Consider the following 26,455-nt stretch of genomic DNA (forward strand, 5'->3'; position numbering starts at 1 on the left):
ATAATCTACAAAAAGGAATTTGAACTAAAATAAGTAAATTTTATTGCATAATAAGGAAAGAGGATATTGGTGGCTATGATATAGTAGGGACAGCAAGGACTCTGATTAAAGAAGAATTTGGAAAAGGTTCATGATATAATACACTCCACCAATGTGGCAGTAGACTGGAAAAGATGGCCATTGTGAAATTAATTGTGCCGAGACTACCTAAAGGATTTTAAGAAAGCTGATATATATATTATGAAGATGTTTTTAGTTCTGTACTGTTTTATATCCCCTTGCTTTTGCCCCAAATCATTAGCAAAAGTCTATTTCACACAGATCATATTGGTGATACCGTGGTAAATAAAGGAGAAATTAAATTCAAACATCTTTGCGAATACGGTATTATAGAAAAGTCACAAAAGGTGTTCCAAAGTCACAAAAAGTGGGGCATCTGGGTGGCTCAGTCGGTTAAGTGTCCAACTCTTGATTTCAGCTCAGGTCATAATCTCACGGTTCATGAGTTTGAGCCCTGTGTCATGGTCCACACTGAATGTGGAGCCTGCTTGAGATTCTCTCCTCTCCCTCTACCTCTGCCCCTCACACCTGCTCATGCTCTCTCTTTCTGTCAAAATAAATAAATAAACAAAATAAATAAACACACACACCAAAAAAAAAGTCACAAAAAGCAATAGGATAATTCTCCAATTGAGAATTGAGGCCCAAGAGCAAGAATGTAAAATATTAACTAGTGAATAAACTCCATATGGCCTGCACCCACATATCTTCAGAAGTTTGAACAAACTCTAAACCTCTCATAGGAAATGGGATGGGGTACTAAAATGTACTCAGCTACTAAAATGATAGGTGCTTATAGAAAGCTGTGGAATGAGGGAAACTTAGATTATAATTCCAACATTTAGTAGGCTTGTCAGGTAAGGCATAATTTCAAGAGGGCAGAATACTTATCTTTTAGCATATTATACGATTTTGAAATTCTAGGCTTTTTAAATATTCAAATATAATAAAATTCTCTCTATATTTTTCCAGCCTAGTGAAGGAAGTTAGGCATTCTCTGACTCTGGATGGATTTGTGATTCAGGTCATCATTTCTTATCATTTCTACAAAGTTTAGAAAGTTTATAGAAGTTATAGAAAGTTTATAAAGTTTTATATTTACTAATCTTTAATGCATTATAACCTAAAAACATCTTTTTATTTTCATCTAAATTCTGAGTTTTGAGAGTAATATATATTTTTTAATATTGTACAAATTGTGACCATTGGGAAGACTTGTTGACAATGGATTTCTTGGAGTGCAGGACTGTGTTTATCTTGGATCCTAGCATCTGGAGCAGAGTCTCATATGTGTTGACTTTATCATCTAAATATGATACCAATGACACAGGAAGGGACAGATCCAGGTTTTATGGAGCCTAAATCTTACTGAATTTAGGAAGCTATCTTTAATTTTTTTAAATATTTATTTATTTTGGGGAAGAGAGAGAGACACACAGACCATGAGCAGAAGAGGGGCAGAGAGAGAGGGAGACACGGAATCTGAATCAGGCTCCAGGCTCTGAGCTGTCAGCACAGAGCCCAACACGGGGCTTGAACCCATTGACTGAGATATCGTAACCTGAGCCAAAGTCAGTAGCTTAACCGACTAAGCCACCCAGGTGCCCCTAGGAAGCTATCTTTAAAAATAAAATTTTAAATTGTCCAAACAAAATTATAGAGAGGGATCTGAGAGCCCAGTCCCTAAGTTTAAGCTTCATTAGCTTAGGGGATAACTGCTTCTAATATAAATATTAATTTTTCCTCTTTAGTATAATTTATATCTTTTTCTTTACTTGTCATTTAATTCTCATGCATCACAATTTGTTTTTAAAATATAGTGTTATTTTTTTCTCCTATCGGAGGAACAAAAACTAAAAGTTTTTTTCTCATACTAAAAGTCACAGAACAGAGACACAAGTTTTGGATAAAATGGATTAATTATATTTTCAGAGAAGTGATATCTTTAATAAAAAAACTAAGGTTCTATGTCCAAATTTAATGTCATCTTTTCAATAGATACCATATACTTTTCTACATTAGATATCTGTATTTAAAAATGTTTCCTCTCTTAAGACCACATGATGGCAATGTAACTCCAATAGACTTACTTTCACTTTTAGGCCCTACATGCAGGGTAAGGCTGAAAGAGATCTAAATTCCCTTCTTTCAGATATCAAGAGTTTACCTGTCAAATAATTTGTCAGCATTTTGCACTAGGGGTTTTAATTTGTTTTCACTTTGCTATAGTTTATAACATATCAGGATATAAACATATTTTTTATTACTTTTTTTATTTTTTAAATATTGTGTTGTCTTTAGGCAAACTTGCACATGATAAGCCAGTAGAGTCAAGAACCTTTAATTAGGACAAAAGATATTCATTGGAATGTGTGACTATGGAAACACAAAGATGGCAAGAATCATTCTTATTTATTCTCCCTCTCCCATAACTCCATTTGAAGCCTCCTGTACAATCATTATCTAGAGTGTATTATGAACAATTAAGAAGAAAAAAGAGCCACATGATATGATGGGTCAGAAAAACATTAGCCACAAAAAGAAATGTAAATTTGAAAGTGATGAATGTTGTGAAGGAAAGTACAAGGTATTTTGGGATCCTATGAAAGATCTAGAAGGTTAGTCAGAGTCAATTGCTTAAAGCAATGATGATTGTCCTGAAATTGGAAGGATCAGGTACAGCTAACCAGTTGAAGTTCAATGTAGAGAAAGGAGGAAAAGTAGAACAATAGAACAAAAAAAGTTCCAAAGTTAGACTAGGCCTACATTGATAAAGGGTTTAAAAAGCCATTATCTGGCATGTTTAGAGACACCTCCAAAATAAGGGACAGGTTACTGCAGCTTATAACTTCTAGTATTAAGAAAAAAAAATGTACAATGTTAGGCTTCCTTGGATTTTGGAAGGAGCATATTCTAAAACTGGGAACTCTGATAAAGCTAACTTTGAATGGGTTCCAAAGCAAGAAAAGATTCTCAGCCGGTCCAAGCTGTGGTTCACGCAATATGCCTCTTTGACCATGTGACCCAGCAGATTCCATGATACAAAAGGTATCTATGGTAAAGTTACCATTTTGAGCTCCACTACTGAAAATTTGAGTTTGGGCCAAGACCATGCCATCTGCAACACAGTAGTGTTTTTAGAATTATGTTAGAACCTACTAGAAACAGAGTGTCTGACCTTTAGACATCAAATGACTATGTGGCCAGAATATATAGTCATGAGCAAGTACTATTAGATCCCCCAAGTCAGGCAGGCTCTGCATCATCTCAGAGCAAAATGGAAGTACTATATCTATGATCAGGTTCAAGAATGTCCAAAGGCACAGGTTAGCTGAATGAATATGTGTCCAAGTCCCTTATGACACTTAGCTCTAGTGCATCATTACATCAATATCTCTCCTTTGGCACAATTCATCTATGGCCCCATGGAGGCCTTATGACTAGTTGATTGAGGAGAAAAAAAGTTCAAGCTTGGCGTACAAATTGATTGACCTGTCATGTAGGATCAAATAGAAAATTGCACTGTGATGCCACTGCTACTACAGGAACTTTTTGGGGTGTACGTGAAATATACTCCAAGTAAAATCCTCCCTGGGGATAGAGTTTTGGGCAGTGCTTCTAGTCTTCTCATTTGTGTGTAGAGAGAGGTAACACAAGGTAAGAATTTACATAGATTCGTGAGTAGTGGAAATGTCTTACTGGTACATCAGAGTCCTGGGATGAGCAAGACTGTAAAATCAAGTGTAAGAATATTTGAGGAAGAGGCATGTGTATGCACCTGTGGGAAATGAGACAAAGTACAAAGGGTTTTAAATCACATGCGGATGCCAGTCAAAGGACATCCAAAGAGGTACTAAACAACCAAATAGATAGGATGACTTGACTTGAATGCCAGTTCTCCTCTGACATCAGCCATCCCAGCCCAATTTTGGCCTCATAAATGAAGCAAATACAGTAGCAGAAATAGAGGCTATGCCAAAAAGGTGGGATCCCTGTCACCCTTACCTCTTCCTACCACTAAAGCCGATCTAGCTAATCCTGCTGCTGAATGTCTGACCTGCCCGCCAAATATACCAATGCTGAGCCCCCAGTATACCACAGTTCCTCAAGGAAATCTACCACTGACTGGGAAGTTGATGATATCATATACTTCAATTCTAGAAAGAGCATCAATTCATAGTGGCTGGAATTGTCTTATATTCCAGGTATGGATTTTCTTTTCTTGTCTCCAGTTCTTTAGCCAGAGCTACCATTAAGGACTCATAGTATCTAACCTACCAAAATGAGATCTAGCATTTACATTCCCTCTGACCAAAGAATTCACTTTTTAGCAAAAGAGGTCATGATCATGGCGATACACCATGAACATAGGATCATGGTTCTACCACATACTAGTCACACCATATGCTGGTTCTGTCACTTACCATACCTACCCATAACCCTCCAGACTCACAGGATAATGGAACAGGTTTTTGAAAATGTAGCTGAGATGCCAACTTGGAGATGACAATGCTATGGGGGGATAGTGCACTATCTTTCAATTTGACACCTGCCTTAAGCCAAAGACAATTACATGGTATTATCTCAAGTAGTAGAACATATCAGTTCTGAAAAACAGGAATGAAAGCAGTAATGGCCCTGTCACAATATTCCAATTTTTGCTTGTTTTTCCAACATTTTAGGCTCTGTAGTTCTATGGTTCTGATTGCCAAAGGGGCACTGCCTCCACCACGAAACTCATCTTAGAGTCTTCATGTTAGACCAGTGGGCAGAAAAGGAAGGCACTATTCTGACAGGGATAATGGAGATTGATCATCATGAAGCAGTAAGGCAGAGCTAGAGAGGAATATATTTGGAATTCATATTATCCACTTGAGTGTCTCTTAATATTCTCATGTTCAGTTGTAACTGTAAATGGGCAAGTAGAGCTAATACATCCTGCTGAATTTAGCAGAAATTCGTAGCCTTTAGGGATGAGACTCAGCTCAACCCACCAGTCAAGTTATTGTAGGGAAGGACAATTATTTTCCCTTACCCTTCTAGTTTCTTGGCTGAGACATACCTCACCATTCATAATAAAAAAATGGATTAACAGGAGGAAAAAAATTACATATGTACTTACCTGCAGAAGCCCCACAAAGGTAAGATTCAGAAAGCAGCCAGATAATTGAAGCTTAAATACCATCCTGAGCTAAGTAAGGAAAGGGATGGGGTTCTAGGGCTTCAGAGAGGGGAAGGCAATTCAAGCTAAAGTGAGAAAAAGAAATATTTGGTAAACAAAGGTTGTCCAGCCATGTAGATAAGTGTCTATGAAAAAGGAATCTCTGGTAATTGTTCTTTTCTGAGTATAGGTCCCCTTTTAATGTAAATGTCCTTTATAAATATAGATTGATCTTACAAATGGGTAACTTCTACTCTATTTTCAGAGCTTCCTATGTATTTCCAGTTTCTTAAAATAAACAGCTCAAAATAATCTTTATATCAAAGAGGCATTTTTGGGGGTGGTATAGTCTGCTACTCTTCATGACCTAGACTAGCAGAACTGCCAGTCAAAATGTAGGGAAATTCTACAGGTGTGACCATAAAGTATGGAATCATGGCAAATATAAATGATTTATCATTAATATATTACAATACATGGTATGTTGAATGACATTATATGATATGCTTTGTGAGTTTTCACTTGTTAATGTAAAATTTTCATCAATCCGTGTACATGTAGCTGTGATGTGGTGCTTCACAAATTTCCAATAAAAGAAAAAATTTGCTTCTTTAGCATACCACACATAGATAAGGTGATTCAATCTGTTAAAGGAGAGACAGGTTCTATGGCCACCATGTAACATGGGTGGTAGAGAGAAGAGATGATCATTATCAGTGATAGGCTCAGAACTATATGTCTTTGTTGGTTCTATAGTTTGGCTAACTAATCTGTTCTTATAGATTTCCCTAGAGATTATGACCAAGCAGTTTCCTGCAGAAATTGTGCCTAGACGGAATGTACTTAACATAAGAACTATGGAAGTCTAAGTAGTACAAAGGATAGCTTGTAGTGGATGCTCTTGATACCCCACTTAGATACCCATTACTAGCAGGTGCACCCATCCTCCAATTGCTTTGACTGTTGGCTAATACCTCACAGATACCTTTCTCTGGAGAACTGTTCTCAACTAACGCCATCACTCATCAAGCTTCCTATCCCCACTTCCCCATGAGGAGGCAAACCTCAGCCAATGATTGATTGACATGGTATGAAAGATTGGCTCCTTTGCCTCAATAGGGAACTAACTTAGGTGTAATTTTTGCTTGAGAATTTTCCTGTGGAATCAAGCTGAAATTAGCCTTTGCTACAACCACATACTTGTTTAGTTTTTAATCCAGACCACTCCCCTGCTTCCATTATTCCTCTTCTCTGAGGAACTATCTTCTAATAAATTATTTACATCGATCTGTCTCTACTTTAAGGAAACCTAAGATAATTGGTGGGTTTAGTGTATTTTGTGTATTGAGATAAAAATGTTTATTCTTAGTTCTATTTTATTTATGCTTTCTTGTTTCATAGCTTATTGTTTTTATGTATTTTATTACATAGACCACTTTACTTTGATATGTGTGTGTTGCATTTCTGTTATGGTGGATAACCATTGTAAATTTTTACACTTAATCTTCCATTTTGATATATAGAATCTTTAAGTATCAAAATCTGAGTATTTCCTTTTCCCGTATCCTTTTAATTTTCTTCTGCCACAGTCATTTTGTGAAAGAAAACACAAGGTTTGTGAAAACACACAAGGTTTTCTCATGTGTATACATATATACATTTAATACATATACATAAATGTGTGTATAGGTGTTTCTTCTATCTGAACTCTCATTTGAAGTTAGAAAAAAATAGGCTTAGATAAATATTTGAAGAAAATGTTTACTATCATAATTCAGGAACAGAATGACATAAAATATCAGTAATTGTATAAACACTTTCTCATATAGAGTTACTTTTGTTTCATTATTTGGGCATGATATTGATTACAAATATTAAATTTGTCTTCCACATCTACTGTTTTTTCTCTATAACTTTTTGTAAGTTTGTGTTATTTTTCTCACATTTTTTTAATGCTAATCAATGGACTCTTAGTGTGTTTAGTGTTGACTCCTCCCCTTTGTGTTGTTTCTAACATGTGCCTTCAGTTATGTGATTTTAGTATTTTCTTTTTTACTTCTTTCCTAAGCCCCCAAAGCATGCATTTCCTCTCCTTCTGCTACCAAAACATCTCTTTCCTGAACTCTGTTTTCTTTCTTTGCTTTGAATTCTTGTTTTACAATAAAAATTTCATTATTTCTCTCCTACTTAGTTCAGATTTATTTTTCTTTGTCTTTTTACGTTGGAACCTTAGGTCACTGATTTTAGAACTTTTTTCTTTTAATATAAGCATTTAAATTGTTCATTTTTTCTCTAAACACTGCTTTAGCTATATTCCACAAATTTCAATATATTGTACAACTATTGTCAGTCAATTTGAAATATTTTCTGATTTCCATTGTAATTCTGTTATGCCTCATGGATTCCTTAGAAGTATGTGCATAATTTCCAAGTATGGGGAGTTGTTCCTACATATCTGCTATTCTAATTTAAGTCCAGTATTGTCAGTAAACATACTCTGTATGGTTTCAATTCTTATTTATTGAAGTAAGAATGGGCTTTACTTTATGGCTCAGAATAAGGACCATCTTGATGAATTTACTATGTGCACTTAAAAATTATACTCTGTAGTTGTTGGGTATAGCATTCTATAATCATCAGCTAGATTGTGGTAAATAGAATAATGGTTTCCAAAGATGTAAACATCCTAATCCTTAGAACCTATAAATCTGTTACCATTTGTGGCAAAGGGAAATTTCAGATGCAATTGAGTTAATGATTTTTAGATGGGGAAAGTATCCTGGATTATCTGTCAGGACCCTATGGAATCACAAGGGTCCTAATAAGAGGGAAGCAAGGTCAGGAACAAATGTAGTCTAATGGCCAATGCAGAGAAGAGTGTAAATACACTAATCTGCTGGCTTTGAAGTGGCCATGAGTTACGGAATGCAAGGATCCTTTAGAAGCTGAAAAAGATAATAGAATGGATTCTCTCTTAGTGCCTTGAGAGAAAGTTCAGTCCTACCAAAACCTCAATTTTTTTTTTAACCTAGTAAAACCTATTTTGGACTTTTGACCCCACAGAACTGTAGGATAACAAATTTCATTGTTTTAAGCCATTGATTTTTTTTTTTTAATAATCTGTACAGAAGTAATAGCTAATGTGTAGGCCAAAAGGCTTGTTAGTACTATTCAGATCATTTGTGTTTCACTGAGTTTTGTCTAGTTCTTTCAGTTTCTCAGAGAGGAGTGTTAAAATCCCTATGGTTGTGGAATTGTCTTTTTGTTCCTTTAGTTCTTACAATTTTTATTTTATGTAAATTGAAGCTCTGTTATTAGAAGCATATGTATTTATGGTTGGATTTATACCACAAACTCTGTCTTGGGCCGCAAATCACATCTCAACTTAGCTTTTTTATGTATAACTGAGGTCTTTTCCATTCGTGCATTCATTTCTGAGGTTATCCAGAAATTTGTAAGAGTTATCAACAGAATTTGGAACTTGCTTTATTTAGTCTCTTCTAATCAGGATTCCCATCTCTATTTTCAAGTTGTACCTGCTCTGAATTCTTTTTTTTTTTTTTTCACCATACAGACTAGAAACCTTGTATAAAAGTTTTAATTGGCCCCATTCACTTGTGCTGCCTTCTGTTTGACCTCAACTAATGCCATTAAAATGGGCATTAGCCCATATGATTCCTTTTTGTGAAAGCATTCACTCCCCTCCAGAATCTGTTAATGTAACCTAATCATAGGAATGATATCTCATCATGTTTCCAGTTCCCACCCACACTCAAAGGGAGGTTTCTTTCGGGCATATACACTGGAGCAGGGAGGATATTGGGGACATCTTAGAATTCTACCCCTTGGGGCGCCTGGGTGGCGCAGTCGGTTAAGCGTCCGACTTCAGCCAGGTCACGATCTCGCGGTCTGTGAGTTCGAGCCCTGCGTCAGGCTCTGGGCTGATGGCTCGGAGCCTGGAGCCTGTTTCCGATGCTGTGTCTCCCTCTCTCTCTGCCCCTCCCCCGTTCATGCTCTGTTTCTCTCTGTCCCAAAAAAATAAATAAATAAATAAAAAAAGTTGAAAAAAAAATTAAAAAAAAAAAGAATTCTACCTCTGATAATTGCTATGCAAAAAGTAAAGTCAACCCCTTGAAAATTCATAGAAATCCCACTCCATGATTAAGAACCAGCCAAATGTTTCATTTCCTTTCTCCATCATGTTATCAAGTTCTAAGATAATATGACCTTTAGTTGCTCGTACTCTTAAGAAGAAAAATTATGCTGTCATCATTACATTCATTTCCTCATATTTTGGGGATTATGGCATTTTTTTCTTTTTAGTTATTTTTTCTACTATTTTTACTTCTTTATCTCCACTGCTTCATCCCTAACTACCCATCACTGCCTTTGTTTTATTGTACTTTTCTTTTGCTTTCTTCCCTCATGAATAATGCTTGTATATTGTAACACTTATACCTGTAACTATACTATAGTATACTTAAGGCAACTTAACTGTTTAGTGTTTTTCAAAACTAAATTCAGTTCATTTTATAAAATTGCAAGCATAAAGTCAATTCCATGGATTTATAAGTTTATTTGAAAATAAATTACTGTGATATCTAACTAGAGGAATTTTAAAAATATTAAAAACATTTTCCAATAATTACTCTTAAGGTCTGAGAAAGCTGCATACAATTTACACTATTCTTCTTAGGAATGTTTTTGAAAAGACATAGTACACTGTAGCTTTCATGTAGCTTTGGGGGTGTTTACAATGCTGTATTATTGCTCAGGGATCAGCTTTGTGGTACCCAAGAACACGGGATACAAATCCTCTTTAAGACCGTTTCCTTGTCAATTAGAAGTCTTCAAAGATACTGTTTTAAACTAATTTCATAAGATCAAAAAAGTGATAAGTTATTAAACTTGAGCCAGTTGATAGGGCTCAGTTTCCAGGAATAAGATCAGATTTTAAATACTTCATTTATTTTAACATAAAAAAAATGCTTATACTACACCTACTAAGATACTAGATAAGGAAAAACAATCCAGGTTAATACAGGACTGAAGATCCTGACTTCCACACCTATGAACCTTGCTTTTGTCAAATGACAAAACTAAAACAATTAGTGAAGAGCTGATGTCCTTTATTCGAGGGAAAACAATCCACATATTAGCGCAATGCTTCACAAGCAATGGTGCAGTCTTACAGAGCAGATTCGGGTAAGAGAGTGTTATAGAGGCATGCAGAAATGGCATGTTTGGCTAGGAGTTCAGGGATTCTGTTTTGTTTTGTTTTGTTTTGTTTTGTTTTGTTTTGTTTTTTAATAAGGCTACACGTCCTATTTTCTAGGGTAAGGTAAACTAGCTAAAGCTGAGCTAGAGAATTGTGATTGGTGTGTGTTAGGTTTTCTTGAAGTTTCCTGCAAATGCAGGCTAATTTAGGTTTAGATTTGTGATGTGTGCTGGTCCACTGTAGTGGCCTCCATATGGTGGGTCCTGATACATGAACTAACTTAATTATTTTCTTTAGTAGATGCATAAACTTGTGTCATTTGGGTGATACAAATGACTTAATTTTTCAGGTGAGAAAATGGAGGCTGTGATACAATCAAACTAGAGGATTACAGAGCCAGATTAAGCAGTTTTAAGAGATGTTTACTCCCAGTTCATTCTCTTTCCACTATTGCTCAAAATATATCTATATGGTTATGTATAACTTTTATAAATTGAATCTCTAAGGACAAGACTGCCCATTTAAAACCATCCTGTTGTAAAATGAATAAGACTCCCTAATTTATAGACTCAAACTCACCTACCACTAGGATTCCTCAGATGTTCCAATTTTGAAAACACTAGCTGCAATGGAAAGTCAACAAATGTGCTTGACTTCTTTTGCCTTCTGCCTAAGCTGTAGCCCTCTCTTCCCTCAAAGGTCTTGTCCAAGCACCAGGCCCTTTACTTTCTGACACAGTTAGCCCTTCTTGGAAATTGGTTGATCTATACTCTTTCTGGCAAGGTTCATGGGCAATCGATATTTAATTGAATTCTGAGTTGGAATTACTTAAACCTGAACTTTTTAATGAAGAAGGTGAGGTGGGAAGGCACAGGGGTTGGTTCTCATGGTTACTTTCTTAAGGCATTACTTAAACTCCCAAATAGGTTTTTTGTTTCTTTCTTCTTTCTATCTTTGCTTATTTATCAGGAAAAGACACCCTGGATTAATCTTGAAACATCTGTAAAACGGTGGCAAAGTAGCTAAGAAATGCATATGTGTCTGAATATTTTCAAAAACATATTTAATCTGTACAGAGTAAATTTCTTTTCTAACATATAGACATGTATTAAAATTATTTATATGTAGTTGAATGATTTTGTCTGTAGCATTTAATTTAGAAGGTGAGATATCTTGGGTAAAGGATAGTACATGGACTCAGAATAATTGTTTATGTTCCTGCTTGCCTCCTTACAAGTTCAGTGTGTCCTTGGACAAATTAATTACTTTCAGTTTGCAGTTTTCTCTTAAGTGAAAAAGGGATACTCAAATATAATTACCTAATTTGGTTGTATTAAACAAGGGAAGTATATGTAGAATATGCAGAAGATCTTTTTAAATTATAAATATTTTTATTAACAGAGTTACTTTGGGGTTTCATGTTTTAATACTTTTTAAACTCATAGATTAATGGTTCTATGAATTTAAATTACATATTTTATTCTTTCTAGACTGATAGATGACAAGCCAATTTCTAATCAAGAACAGAGGTCATCCACTTGCCTGAAACAGAGGGATACACATATATTTAAAAATAGTTTTATGTGTCTATAGTACAATCTGTGTTTGTCCAATTTTTAAAATTTTATTGTTGCTATCATAATTTAATTCTTTTTTTCATCTTCTCAAATCTCTGAGCATTACCTTATTTCCAAAAGAGTGAAATATTTAAAGAATAAAGGTGCTGAAGACATTCAGATATTTCACAAAAAAAAAAAAATAATCAAAGAATCATTAGCCTTTTTCAATTTAATACAAACATTTATATTCCATAGAAGGAGAGTTTCTTTGCTTAGAATTTGGGAGAGATGTGCAATTAAAAATTTTAAGAATTGTTTAGCAATATGTTAAAATCCCCTAAAATGTTTTTTTCCTAAACACTTTTTTTTTTTTAATTCTACGTTTATAAGTAGAAACCAGCATCTGAACATGACACATTTGAAGTTGGTCGGCCATCTTTGGGTGCCTGGGTGGCTCTGTTGGTTAAGCGTCTGACTTCAGCTCAGATCATGACCTCATGGTTGATGGGTTCGAGCCCAGCTCTGGGCTGTACGCTGATGGCGTGGAGGCTGCTTGAGATTCTGTCTCTCCCTCTCTCTCTGCCCCTCCCCAACGTGTGTGTGTGTGTGTGCAGGCACTTTTTCTCTCTCTCTCAAAATAAATGAACTTAAAAAATTGTTTTATATGTATAAAAATATATACATAATGTTGTGATGGAGAGATGGTATCCATTGGAGTAAATGCAGGAGACCACGTTGGAGGGTTGAAGTTCAGTGAGAATTTTAAATGGAGGTCTGAGTCGTAGCAGTCATTAACATTGAATTTCAAAGATGAACGTAAATGTAGTTTCAATGAAAATAGGTTGAATGAACATAAATTTTTAAAACGGGTATGATCTTAAACTTTTCTTGGAGCATTTTTATTTATTTTTTTTAATTTTTTATTTTACTTTTTTTTGAGAGAAAGAGAGAAACAGAGCATGAGCAGGGGAGGAGCAGAGAGAGGGGGAGACACAGAATTTGAAACAGTCTCCAGGTTCTAAGCTGTCAGCCCAGAGCCCAATGGGGGGCTCAAACTCAGGAACCATGAGATCATGACTGAGCCGAAGTGGGACGCTTAACCGACTGAGCCACCCAAGCACCCCTCAGCGTTTTTATTTTTGAATGAAAACTTGATGAAGCCACAATGATACATTGTTTTAGTCTTCTCTGGCTGCTCTAATAAACTATGATACTAGATAGGGTGGCTGAAACAACAGATATTTATTTTTCATAGTTGTGGAGATTGAGAAGACCACGTTTAAAACACTGGCAGATCTGGTGTGTGGCAAGGGCCTTCTTTTAGGCTTGCAGACTGCCACCTTCTCCGTGTGTCCTCACAAGGCAGAGAGAGTAAGAGCAGGAGAGCAAGCTCTGTTCTCTTCCTCTTCTAATCCCATCATGGCAACCCCACCCTCATGACCTCTTCTAAGACTAATTATCTCTCAAAGGGCCCTCTAGTGACTACCATCACATTGAAAATTAGGGCTTCAGCATAGGAATTTGGGGGGGAAGCACAAACATATAGTCCATAATGTGTTTTAAAGGACAGTCTGTGTATATCTGTGTAACTTGACAGGCTCCACAAGTATGTAAACAACATAATGTTTGTGCAGAGTTATCCAAGGATGAAGAAAAATCAGAGGTTTTTAGGATAAGAGATAATTTGTGTCTGGAGATCATAACTAAAAATATCTGAAATATAGGTTGCAAATTTCATAACACCTATTGTTAAAGGAACTTCAATAAGATTTTCCCCAGCCAACTAGATTTTTTTAATATAAAGCTGAATATCTCAGGAGGCAAAGGAATCAATAACTTAATACAAATGTGAGCTTATTCCTGTTCTGATAAATGCTGAAGAACAAGGGGTCAGTTGGAGCTTGTTCGCTGTAGGTAAAGGCAACTCCTCAACCACCCTTTATCAAGTACACTGAGTAAGACCTTGATCCTTCCCTTCTCATGGCCTGGCTTAGGGAGGAAGTGGGCAGGGGTATACTGGAAAAATATACAAAACTTCCAAGTAAGGATATACAGACTGCAAATGTGTAACGGTTAGACTTAACCCTGATTTTATTCATTTTTTTTCTTTGGATTAAGTAAAATTCCATTTTGAATAATTCTATTTAAATTTTACAATCACAATCAGGAGAGGATTAAGAGAAATATAAATATGAAAGCTGTAGCTTTAAAATGGTTCCTGTTTCCAAATAATTTTAATTGAAAAGAATTTCTTCTAATGTGACGCACATAGTTCCATAAAAATAATGGAATATCTGTCAAACTGCAAATTTTTTTTTTCTTGGCTGGAATTTAGTGTAGGGTGCAATGCCCTTTTCATCTACACCAAGAAAATATATTAAAATACTTACTTTTTTTAACTTTGAACTTAACCAAATGATTTTTTAATTAATCTTCCTAGAGTGTGATAAAAATCAGGGTATGCTAGAAAGTAGATTTTGTGAAGTATACAATTTTATGGTAATATACACTGTTTTATAAATCTCAGCCATTTACTTAGGCAATGTTGTGAATGCTGTCTAATGTGGGTGTCCAAAGAATGTACTGTGTTAGATGCCAGATAACCTCATTTTGATTCAATTTAAGTTATTCGGAGGATTACCCTAAACCAGTAGGTGAACAAGAACTGTAAGAAAAATCTTTAGAATATTGAATAGTAATGACTGTGAGAAATACGTATCTTCAAGTATGTAAGGATACTTGGACTATTTTGGCGATATAAGACACAACAGTATAGGATAAAGATGTAGAATATTCATATTACACGCTCTGCACAACTCCCACTTCTGCATTCTTACAAGTACTCCTTACACTAGGCTATCTAATATTAAGTGAGATAAATTATATTGAGAAATTTGCCTAGTAATTGATATATAGTTGGCAATCAAATGCCCCACACTTAAGTAACTTGGTAACTCAACCTTTGTTTAAATATATAATATAAACATAATTGTACCACATTGAAGACGTTTAAAAATAAATTTTATTTAAGATAATCGTTTTTAACAACCAAAAATAAGCAACTGAATGAGAGCAACATTAAAATATAAAACCTTGAAATGAAGCAGACAGCATCAGTTAAAAGAAAAAATCAGCAGCAATTAAATATGTGAGAATATTCTTTAAAGATTCAAACAAAAATTCTCAACAAAAACTTAATGTTGTTTTAAAGAAACTGTTCATCTTGGGCCCAGAATTCTCTCTTATGAGAAAGCAAGATACAAACATCTTCTTGCTTACATTTGTCCTGTGCACGTTTTTAACTTATGCACGGAAGACAGCAATGTTGGCTATTTTTGTTCCTTTCTCTTGCCTATGCTTTTCACAACAATCTGAGAGGGAAGGTCAGTTTATCCATATGTACATATTTTCTTCTCATTATTTGAAGACAAATACCACAACTCAGGCTTGAAATTTGTGGAATAATATCAAACATTTTTGCCTCTTAATGCAATACAAAGTCATATTTTGTATTTAGTGGGTCCATAAACAGCACACAGCAACCTTTAAAAATGAGTTTCAAACTTACCATTTTATGAAATTATTTATCCTGCGTCGCACTAGGTCTTCACTCATTTCCTAAAACACCTGAAAGTGATTCGAAAGGAAATAGACATTTCAGGGTGAAACAAAATGTATCCATCCCAGGTCTCTACCGTGGACCACAGGAGAGGCTGGAGCCACCAGGTTTCCTGTGGGGTGGCTATTGATCTCCCCCTAGAAGAGGGTTTTTGCATCAGCTCAGGTGTCCCACACATATTGCCAAATAAACATTTTTTTCTCCATCCCAAAAGAGTTTCATATACTTAGGGTGGATTCTGAGTAGCCCTAATTTGTCTGAGATTCCTTTAATATTTTTCTGACCAGAAGACCTTATCTATAGATTCCATCCCTAGAAGGATATGAGGTCTTTTTTGGTGATTAAGCTCAGTAATTCAGCTCCTAAGTATTACTTTTGTCTCTAGGATGGTAACCCAAAGTTAGTTATCTTCCTCTGAGTAGCTCGGGGTATTGAAGTTCTGTCCTCAGGTTCAGGTGTGAAGAGCAGAGTCCTTAGTGTAGTTTTCTCTAGCAAGTTACAGCACAATTAACATCAGTTTTCAATAAATTGTGTATCGTATGTTTATATTTAATAGATTTTATAAAATGGAGAGTCATTTATGAATGAACTTTTTGTTTGATAAAAGCTAGTAATGGACATGTTAAAAAACAGCTTTCTTATTAAGAAATATGAGCTATGTAAATTGCAATTACATAGATCACATAAAAGTATAATTTGGGGGAAAGGTTATAAGTTGTAATGAATGGATCACAAATATTTCAGAGTAACTGTACAAAATAAAGTGATATTTGTCAAAGGAACTGAGGGTCTGCCCTTTGACATGTTAACTGCTTGCACATTATCAATATATTCTTCACAATTAAAAAAAGAAAGCTGAATACACCATAAATTAGCAATTTAGATCTATCAGAGAATTGAAGTCACTGGACAAACCACTCCCCTCAATACTGTAAAAACAAGCAAATTCAGAGTATACAGATCAGCTTATCTAGGTAGAAGCTTCTGGAGCTAGTAAAGGGTAGGAACATTTAGATGATAACTCAGTGCATTGCCAAGGGCTAAGTGTAGGCCAGCTTGAGAGTTAAAAACTCCTGGTAACACTGTCTCACAGTCTAAGGGGGAACTCTCACACTTCCATGAGTTTAACCTCCAAGAGCCCTACCAGGTTCTCATGGTAAAGACCAGAAGGAAGAAAACCCGTGTGTTTAGCCACACGAGGGGAAAAGTAACCATTTTGAAAGAAGCTCAGAGACTTTCTCACAACAAAGACATGCTAGCACGGGAAAAGACTTCATCAGAATCCTATTGGATTTGGGAGAAGAACTGGAAACCTGTGGGGAATAAGTTTAGGAATTCCCTGAGCTTGCCCTGATGGTTTAACAAGGCGTAAAGAACTAGAAAGCCATAGGATGAACACACCCAAATTTGGATAAACAAGATTAAATAAACAGGGCAAAGGCCTCCAGCATAGGACAAAGGTATAGGAATAGGAAATCTAAGGATGAAAACATCAAAGATTAGATAAATAAGATTAGGTATTCAGGGTGGAAGTGCCCTTCAATTTAGTACAATAGCAGAAAGCTGCTTTTACAGGAAGGAAGGACAAGAAACAGGAAAACAGGACTTTAGACCTCAGCAGGACAAAGTTGCCCAGAGCAGAGCTAATTAGCAAAAGAATGGTGCTTTGTTGACCCTGAGGTAGCATGCTCTGTCTTTATTGCCCCTAGACCAGTTCAGGTAAACAGAGGTGGCACCTCATGTTTGCCGTAAACAACCTTCCACCCAGCACCAAAATTTTGTTTTGTATTGACCTCAAACCCCTAACACCACATATCTCTGAAACCCCCTTTCCCCATGGCCATGAGTTAATGTTCACGGTTTCATTGTCTCTTTGTGCATATCCATCAGCTTGCAAGCCTTCTACTCCTAATAAAAACGGAGCAAGGACCCTTACTCAGGGCTCTTGTCTCCTCCAGGACATTAGCCTCTCTCACATTTTAATCCTGTGTCTGCTCTCTTGCTGGACAAGAGAGAACTTCAGACCCAGAGTCTACAACAAAAACCCAATTTCAACCCCTTCTAGCCTTTCTATCTCCCATAAGAGGGGAGATAAAAAGCTGAAAAGGACTCACGAAGGTAACAGCCTAGGGAGATAGATTTTGAAAAGCAGATGATGAATTAAAACCTTACAGGTTGCATTTTAAGCACCTGTGAGATACCCAAGTGTAACGATATGTGGTGACTCTGCATGCACAGGCAGCTCAGGAAAGAAATCTAGGTAAATATATTGTTTGGGAATAATCAGGAAAAAGGTAGTATTTGAACCCATGCAAAAGGTATGGTGACATATGGCAAGCTAAGGGTGAGAAGCTAAGGCATCCACACCTTGAATTTTAGGTAACACCAGCTCTTAAAGGATTTGTAGAGGAAGAGAACCATATTGAAACAAGTAGAACAGTAAGATATGTCAGATAAGAAACTAGAGAAAATGGTCTCTTGAGAACTTAAGGAAACTATTGGAATATTCATTTGCAGATGTGCTGATGAACTAGGGGCAAATGAACTGAGGGCATTGTTAAAAGATGGATGTGATGGGCAAAAGTGTTTTAGATAATGTAGGGAAGGATGAAATACAAGACTAGAAAAATATGAAGAAATCAAGGGACAAAGAAAATTTGTGACTGGAAAATGTGATATGTGAGTTTGAAGTTTCAGCTCTCGTGATAGAGGATGTGCTTCTGCCAATGGTGAGCTCTACTAGGATAGAAATGAAGGTTATTGAAATTGAGAGAAGTGAAGAACTATAAGCCAGTAATGGACCAGTCCTCAGTGCTGACAAGGACATCAACTGAGGAAAAAAGAAAGAAGAATGTGCTATGAGCACAAATGATATAGTGACTGAGATATTTTGATTTGAGAGTAATAAAAGATAATAGTGAAAACTTATTTCTCATTTCTCTACCTATCCAGCTTGAAATCTCACCTTTTTTTTTTTTTTTCTAATATTTATGTAGGGGCACCTGGATGGCTCAGTTGGTTAAGCATTGACTTCAGCTCAGGTCATGACCTCACGGTTCGTGGATTTGAGCCCCACAGAGGGCTCTGTGCTGCCAGCTCAGAGCCTGATGCCTGCTTCAGATTCTGTGTCTCCCTCTCTCTCTGCCCCTTCCCCACTCGTGCTCTGTCTCTCTCTCTCTCTCTCTCTCTCTCTTAAAAATAAATATAAAACATTTAAAAAATAATTTAAAAATGAAAAATATTTATTTATTTTTGAGAGAAAGAGAGCACAAGTGAGGGAGGGGCAGAGAGAGAGAGGGAGACACAGAATCTGAAGCAGGATCCAGGCTTTGAGCTTTTAGCATAGAGTCTGATGCAGGGCTCGAAACCACAAACTGTGAGATCATGACCTGAGCTGAAGTTCGATGCTTAACTGAGTGAGCCACCCAGGTGCCCCAATATCACACCTTTTTAAATTTTTTTGTTATGTTTACTTGTTTTTGAGAGAGAGACTGAGTGTGAGAGGTGGAGGGGCAGAGAAGAGAGGGAGACACAGAATTTGAAGCAGGCTCCAGGCTCTGAGCTGTCAGCACAGAGCCCTATGTGGGGCTCAAACTCATGAACTGTGAGGTCATGACCTGAGCTGAAGTCAACGCTTAACCAACTGAGCCATACAGGCACCCCTCAAAATCACACCTTTTAGGTAAGATCATATGTATACTTTTCATCTTTAAATTCTTAAATGTGCTTTAAAACAGATATGTTTTTTTTAATACCTTGGATAAAACAAAAACAAACCCAAAAATTGAATTTAGATCTGACACTCTTGTTATTCTAATACTCTAAAATACCTTTCCTGTGATTGAATTGATAAATGTTTTGAACTTCAAGGAAAATAACATGAACTCTGGCATTAAAGTAGAACTTGTTAATTCAAAACTGGTCTATGTCTTCAAAGTAAAATTCTGATTTAGGAAATTTGAAAATATGATTAAAAACAATTATAATTTTCATGATTTTTTTATTTAATTAGCAATCTACATTGTTTGCATTCCATCGTTTGTTCACTATTCTGTGAACTGGAATATATATACAGTTAATTCTCATTATTCATAGTAGTCACGTTTTAAATGTTGCCACATTGAATTAGCAAACCATGGCTCCTAGGGGAAACACAGGGCTAGGTTCCTGCAAACCTGTGGTCACAACATTTGTCAACTAATCAATACATAAACTTGTTTGATGTGTGTTTCTGTTTAAAGATATTTCCTTTAATATACATTTTTGGTTAATTAACTTTGAACTGGTGACTGATAGCACTTTCAACTCATAGCTCAGTGAAACTTATCTAACACATATAATCTCTGTAAGGCACATTATAGTCTTCTTCTACATAAAAATGTTGCATAGCACTTTACCACTGCATTCGGGACATTTGCAACAGCAGAATTACCAACAAAAGACACAAAAATGCAAAAAACATGGACTATACTGACTTGAGGACAGCTGAGAGCTGAGATGGGAAGACCATACTTGTTTGACTAAGCTGGGAACATACTTTCAGGACATCTCAAATTGTTTGCTGCTTTGTGCATGTCCCTGAATATGTGAGGAAATTCCATGAGTATTGATTTTGAGGTTAGAAACAAATGTTAGTGAGCAGGCTAAATTACAAATATGAAATCCATGCATAATTAATATTGTGTGTGTGTATGTGTGTGTGTTTGTGTGTATGTGTGTGTATATATAGATATGTATAATGTTCCATTGGAGCTGTTTACAAGATTCTTTGGTCTAGTGAGTCTTTTTGTCTTTTTTTTTTCAACAAATATATAAATGAATGGACTTTCAATCTACTCAAGTTAGTAAGTAGGAATAATCTTTGACTTTATCCACAGCATTGAACACAATTTATTATCAACTGTTTGTTAGGATACTTTTGGTTGTATGTGACAAAATCACCATGGATTATTTTAAATATGGAGAGTAACTTTTATCAGCATCACTAATTGAACTCAAGACAAGAATCTTTGTGGGTTTCGGGTTGAACCGTAGTGAAGAACTTGAGTGTCTTCAGGTTCTTTCTTTCTTTCCTTTTCATGTTTCTACTTGAGTCTACACATTTGTGTCATTGTTTCTCATTAGTTTCCTCTCCCACAGTGAACTTAACAAAATATAGCCACCCATATTTTTTGAGTGCACATAATTTGTACAGTAGATACTATTTTTCCCCAGATCAGTATTCACAAATCCACAGAATATAAATTTGTTGATTATCAGAAAGAGCCAAATTTCTTCTTTTATAATTAAAAAAATTAATATTTATTATTTATGAGAGAGAGAGCATATGCAAGAAGAGCGGGGACAGAGAGAGAGGTAGACAGAGAATCTGAAGCAGGCTCCACACTGTCAGTGCAAAGTCCAAAGTGGGGCTCAAGCCCACGAACCATGAGATCATAACCTGAGCAAAAGTCACTCAACCGAATGAGCCACCCAGTCGCTCCAGAAAGAGTCAAACTTCTAAGTAAACTTTCTGCAATTGAGTGTTTATAATCAAACAGGATAAATTTCTATTCTATGAATACCGTACAAAGTTTTTCCTTGCTAACTATAACAATGGTCATTTGTACCCAACTATTGTTCTGAAAGAATAATTTATGGGGCAATCATACTAGGCAGTATTTAAAGTGCTTTAACACATAGGGATACATCTGCTATACATACTTAAAATCACGTTACATATCTGCCCATCACATCTTAGTTTTTCAAATTACAAGATATATTACTGAAAGTCTGAAATTAAAATAGTAACAATGGCAAAACCTTATTAGTTCATGTGATTTTTAACTATTAAGATTTTATTAAAAAAAATAAAAAAAAAAGATTTTATTGATTTAGAATACATTTTTCTTTCCTTTTTTTTTTCCTTTTTTTAATGCTTATTCATTATTGAGAAACAGAGAAAAACAGAGCTTGAGCACAGGAGGGGCAGAGAGAGGGGGAGACAAAGAATCCAAAGCAGGCTCCAGGCTCTGAGCTGTCAGCACAGAGCCTGACGCGGGACTCGAACTCACAAACCACGAGATCATGACCTGAGCCAAAGTCGGAAGCTTAGAGCCACCCAGGCGCCCCTAGAATACATTTTTCTTTAACATAACCTGGATAGCCAAAATGTATAATTATCCAAGCTCTTTACTTCAAAAAGGATCATCGTTATTAAAATTACCTTAGACTACTATGTACTTCCATTTGGGGGAAAAGCCTAAAATAGTACATAGTAAAACCTTAAAAATAAAAGAGTACACTTTAGGTATAATCCTAATAGCATTATCTGTTAATATTATATAGAAAATTAGAATTAATTCTTTATTATAGAGAACTTTGCATATGGACAGATGAAATTATGTACTTTTTCTCATTTAGTTGTGTCTCTATAAACCACACAAGTATATAATTCGGTTTGTGCATTACTTGTGTCTAATTTATTTTTTTTTTAATTTTTTTTTTCAACGTTTATTTATTTTTGGGACAGAGAGAGACAGAGCATGAACGGGGGAGGGGCAGAGAGAGAGGGAGACACAGAATCGGAAACAGGCTCCAGGCTCTGAGCCATCAGCCCAGAGCCTGACGCGGGGCTCGAACTCACGGACCGCGAGATCGTGACCTGGCTGAAGTCGGACGCTTAACTGACTGCGCCACCCAGGCGCCCCTCTAATTTATTTTTTAATGTATACCTATCCCAAGCTAGCTTCTATTATCTCTGGGTCCCCTCTTTAGATTATGCTCCCAAACCATAATAGGGTGTGTGTTAAGGGAAAAAACTAATAAAAAACATTAATATATGGGTATATTTTCTATAAGCATATAAACAAAAAAGCACCACTTAGTAAATTAGCTTAGGAATAACCATATAACGGGTCACTTATTCTGTCTGTTAACATTGATAAACTAGTTGTTTATAAAAAGAAGTTCGAATCAAAAGTTTCCCATATGTAAAACTTACTACCTCCTGTTCCCCCATTCTGTGCTACTCATCTTAATTCCTAAAATTTAGTAATTATAATTGAGTTCATAACAACTAGCCTTTTGCTATCACCCATAAAAATGAACAAAACTCAGAATTTATAAGGGACACCTGGGTGACTCAGTCAGATGAGTGTCTGACTCTTGATTTGTGCTCAGGTCATGATCCCAGGGTCATGGGATCAAGCCCCACAACAGGCTCTGTGCTGAGTGTGGAGGCTGCTTAAGATTCTCTCTCTCTCTCCTCTCTCTCTCCTTCCCACTCTTTGCCCCTCCCCCCCACTCATGCTCTTTCTCTCTCTAAAGTAAAATAATAAATCAGTAAACCTCAGAATGTATACATTATTTCTCTTTCTGGTAATTAAGGAGGTCTGAGGTGTTCACACTAAACATTTATGCTATAGGATTACATGGTTTGAAATTAATCACTGAATTCACTCCAATCAAATTTTGATAGTTCTTTAGGAAGGGATTTCTACCAAATGAAAACCTAACCACTGTTTGCAGCTGCCAGAGATTTTTGTGCTTTCCCAGGAATATCTCTGTTGTGAATTGAAATTCTGCAACCAAAGACTAGATTTCAAAAGCAGGGAAAACCAGATAAGAGGAAGGGCAAATAATTCTCCCTGACAGGCTCTTAATTAGCATCTTAATGAGGTATCTACACTCCTGAGAAGAAGTTGTGCTGATGCATGCTCTATCTTATAAGGGCAAGGAATCTAGAGTTTCTTTTTTTTTTTTCTTTTGTAAGAGGCTCTGCGTTCTTTTTTTGAAGTAACAGCTGAATGTACAAATACTATTTAGATAATATCCTGACAGATGAATCCCCTTTGCTGCTCAAAACCCACCTGGAATCATTAGAAATACCTGTCAGGGTAGGTAGAGAATTAAGTGAAGTAAACCTATGGGAAAGGGTTTTATTGTTACAGAGCGTGAGATCCATATTTTCCTTGTCTTTTCACTGGTGCATTATCCTAGTTGAGGAACAGCTTCACTGAGGAAAACTGAAGCAGTCTCGAGACTGACAGATCTCCCACCATGGCATCCACCTACATACCCATGTCAATGTCCCTAAACTTGAACTTCCTTCCTGTTTTTAAGAAAGAACTCTCCCTGCACTGGAGTTTTTCCTAAGGCATCATACCATCAGCACAAACACATATTGTATTTATCCCATTCTAAAACAAAAACAAATAGACCCCCCAAAACTGTCTTTTGCCTTCCTCTATCTCCCAGTTCTGGCACCATTTCTAATGACTACAAGAAAACTCCTTGAAAAGATTCTCCATATTCACTGCATCTCCAAATGTTCTCCTATTCTCTCTTGAATGCCTTTCATTGATTTTTTTTTTTTTTTTTGCACCCACTGATACATCGGGACTATTCTTGTTGAGGTAATGATAACCTTTCCTGTACCCATCATAGTTCTCAGTTGATACTGTGTAACTACAGACTAACAAGAGAAAAGGTTACTAATGTGCATCATGCTTGTAACACATTGGAGTACCCAGATATGAATAACTCAGAGGTGACTTAGAATTGAGGCTTATATAGTGGCTTCAACAAAGGCAGTAAATTTATAGAGGAATTACAAGACAAAGTAGTTTTAGACTTCCAAGGGCAGCAAACTGTGGTAAGGTAAATAAAAGGGAAACTAGTACATAAAGGCTGATTAGTGAAGTTTGTTATGTAGATTCCTCCCATCCAGTCTCCAGGCTGATAAGGGTCTAACATGGTCTGGGGTGACTAATTTTTGTTCTTCCTGATAGAGAGGGGAGGAGGGACATCGCTGAAAATGTATGCCCTGTTTTTAGGCAAATAAGGAGAGGGGAGGGAGCTTTTCTTGTGTCTGTTTCTCAGTTGCCATCAGCTCAAAATAATCCTTATGCCAAAGGGGCATATTGAGGGGTGATGTATTCTGGTTTCATTCAACCTCCACATTGCTAAATCCCATAGTCATTCTCATTGGTCAACTTTCTTGACCTGTCAATAGCAATGGACACACTTAGATCTCTCTTTCCTTTTAATACTTCACTTGGCTGCCAGGGTACCACATTAACCTGCTTTTGCCATCTTAGTCATTTTGCTGTTTTTTCTTTTTCTCTCAGACATCTTAATGTTGAAAGCCACTTTACTCTGTCATCATTCATCTCCCTTGTGATCTCATCCAGTCCCATGGCTTAACATACCATTAATATGCTGATGACTCCCATATTAATATCTCTACCTTAATCTCTCTCCCTGGATTTCAGGCCCTCTGCATATTTGACATCTCCATTCGAATGTTCATTAAGCATCTCAAACTTTCTATGTTCCCACTTATTTCCTAATATTTCCCTCAAAACATGTTCTTCCTACAGTTTTTCCCATCACAGTTTGTGGTAACTCCATACCTGTAGTTGTAAAGGTCAACAAGCTTAGTATTCCTTTGAGTCCTCTCTATCCCTTTAACCCCAAATTTGAGGCAAAATTTTTTGACTATACCATCAAAATACATTCTAAGCTCTTACTTCTCCATACTGCTACTCTCTCTACCACTACCATGGTTTTGCAACCGAACCAAAGGAGAATTCATCTGCACAATCTGCAGGAGGCCAATAAAAGACTGAAACTGAGTTTTGGTAGTGAAGAAAGATAGGCTATTTATTGGTGTGGCACCACCCAGGCGAAAGGAGAGCTAATGTTCAAAGTCCTAAACTTGCTGATAGCTTGTGTGTGAGGGCTTTTAAGGGAAAAAATCGAGAGTAAGGGGTTCAGTGTTGTGGGTTCTTCTGATTGGTTAGGGATTGAGTAAACTTCAAGACTGACTGTCTTTTTGGCACTGGTCTGTCTGGTGTCATCCAGATGGTTGCTAGGTGATCATTCCCTTCCCTGGTTTGGGTGTGCAAAACATCTCAGCAGTGTGTGTCAGTGATGCTGTCTTTGTTAGCAAAAGCAGAGGCCATACACCTTGTGACTATGATAACTATGATAACTATGCATTTTTTGTTCTCTTGGGCTACATTTTCATGTCTTAAGTGAAGTAGCCTGATGTTTTTCCCAATAGCTATGGGCTACATGCATTTCTACAGACTTAATTCTGTTGGCAGTTTCAGTTTAACCACCCTTTTCTCACCCGAATTATTCCAATAACCTCCTAACTGTCCTCTTTGCTTCTGGTTTTGATTCCAATCCACAGTAAGCTGAGCAAAGTGAAATAGGAGGAAAATAGTAGCAGAGGTAATAACAGACAGGAGGGGAGAGGCAACTAGGGTCTTGTAGGTCATATTAAAGACATTGGGATTTATCCCAAGTGAAACGGCAAGCCATTATTGACTTGTCATAGATGGATGACATGCTTGGATTTCTTTCCTTCTTTCTCTCTCTCTTTCTTTCTTTCTCTCTCTCTTTCTTTCTTCCTTTAATTTTTTAATGTTTATTTTTGAGAGAGAGAGAGCAAGCACGGGAGGGGCAGAGAGAGAGGGAGACACAGAATCACAAGCAGGCTCCAGGCTCTGAGCTGTCAGCAGAGTCGGATGTGGGCTTCAAACTCAAGAGTTGTGAGATCATGACCTGAACTGAAGTTGGACACTCAACTGACTGAGCCACCCAGGCATCTCTTTCTTTCTTTCTTTCTTTCTTTCTTTCTTTCTTTCTTTCTTTCTTTCTTTCCTTTCTTTCTCTCTTTCTTTCTTTCTTTCTTTTCTTTTTCTTTCTTCTTTTTCTTTCTCTTTCCTTCCTTCCTTCCTTCCTTCCTTCCTTCCTTCCTTCCTTCCTTCCTTCCTTCTTTCCTGTCTCCCTCTCTCCCTCTCTCTCTCTCTCTCTATATATATATATATATATACATATATTAGTAT

This window comes from Lynx rufus, unplaced genomic scaffold (assembly GCF_022079265.1).
Source record: "Lynx rufus isolate CCGP_SWC_20201006 ecotype Redwood Valley unplaced genomic scaffold, mLynRuf1.p SCAF_3, whole genome shotgun sequence".
NCBI lineage: Eukaryota > Metazoa > Chordata > Mammalia > Carnivora > Felidae > Lynx > Lynx rufus.